Raw genomic sequence first — 253 nt, 5'->3', positions numbered from 1 at the left:
AAGCAGCACATGGGGCTACAGAAAAAGATCAGCAGCGCCGAGTGGGAATAGAGGGTTTGTGCCTGTCACGCCGGGGCTGGGGCTGGGTTGGTTTCTGACCATTTCTATCCCACTGCTGCTGTCCCGGCCCCAGCTGCACTGGCAGGGGCCAGCCCCGTGCCCCAGCCCATCTGTTCTCTCTTCCAGATCGCTGCAAACGGCCTGTTGTCACCCAGCAAGGAAGAGTTTGCGACGGCACCCCTGGAAATCGGTT

Source organism: Buceros rhinoceros, unplaced genomic scaffold (genome assembly GCF_000710305.1).
Source record: "Buceros rhinoceros silvestris isolate BGI_N320 unplaced genomic scaffold, ASM71030v1 scaffold33197, whole genome shotgun sequence".
NCBI lineage: Eukaryota > Metazoa > Chordata > Aves > Bucerotiformes > Bucerotidae > Buceros > Buceros rhinoceros.
This window is presented reverse-complemented; position numbering follows the sequence as displayed.